An 861-nucleotide genomic window follows, 5' to 3' on the forward strand; every position below is an offset into this window, starting at 1 on the left:
CAAAAAAAATCATTTAATTTTATTTATTTATTTATGATATGAATATATTTATTGCTTTAAAATATTCATAGGTTTTTTTTTGAGCTAATATTTTGTGAAGAGAGAAAACGATCTAATCAAGCACCTAGCGAGTGTGATATTTTTTTTTTGTTAGTTTTGTTTATTTTTTTATTTTGATTCGTTTTTATAACAACAAAACACACCAAACCAACAAAAAAAAAAAAGAATTATTTAGAAAATCCTTGACAGCATAATAAAAATAAAATAAGAAAACCAAAATAGATTATTAATATGCATTGAAATACAAAGCATGGGTCTTCTTCGAGCCCCAACTGTGTCAATTTTTGCACTCGGTGGAGACACAATCTACTCCTCACTTTCATCCATTGTCGTTGACTAAGAAGAATGAGTACTTAGGATTTAGGATTGAAGTAATATTAAACTCAAGTATATAAAATTATTCACTGAACCCTTAAAATACATGTGAGGCTCACAAAAATTACTATCTTTACCCTCTAAAAATTAGAACCAAACATAAAATATGTTTTAGATTCTCATTCTCATATTCACTTTACTCCATACCAAACACCCCTTGAGTACTCACTATTAATTTGGAAACTGGGTAGAAAATAAGGTAAATGAATTTCAAATATCTTCCAACCACTTATAAATAAAAACATAATCAATTTTAAAAAGCAAACTATTCAAATAAAGTTTGAAAAATGTTAAATTTTATATAATATAATGTAATTATAAATTTTTTTGTATTAATTAATATATTAATAAAAAAATGTATTGACAAATGTAAAATTAGAGCATTAATGAATATTTGTTAGACTTTTTTTTAAATGATTTTATTAG

This window comes from Humulus lupulus, chromosome 9 (assembly GCF_963169125.1).
Source record: "Humulus lupulus chromosome 9, drHumLupu1.1, whole genome shotgun sequence".
NCBI classification, from domain to species: domain Eukaryota; kingdom Viridiplantae; phylum Streptophyta; class Magnoliopsida; order Rosales; family Cannabaceae; genus Humulus; species Humulus lupulus.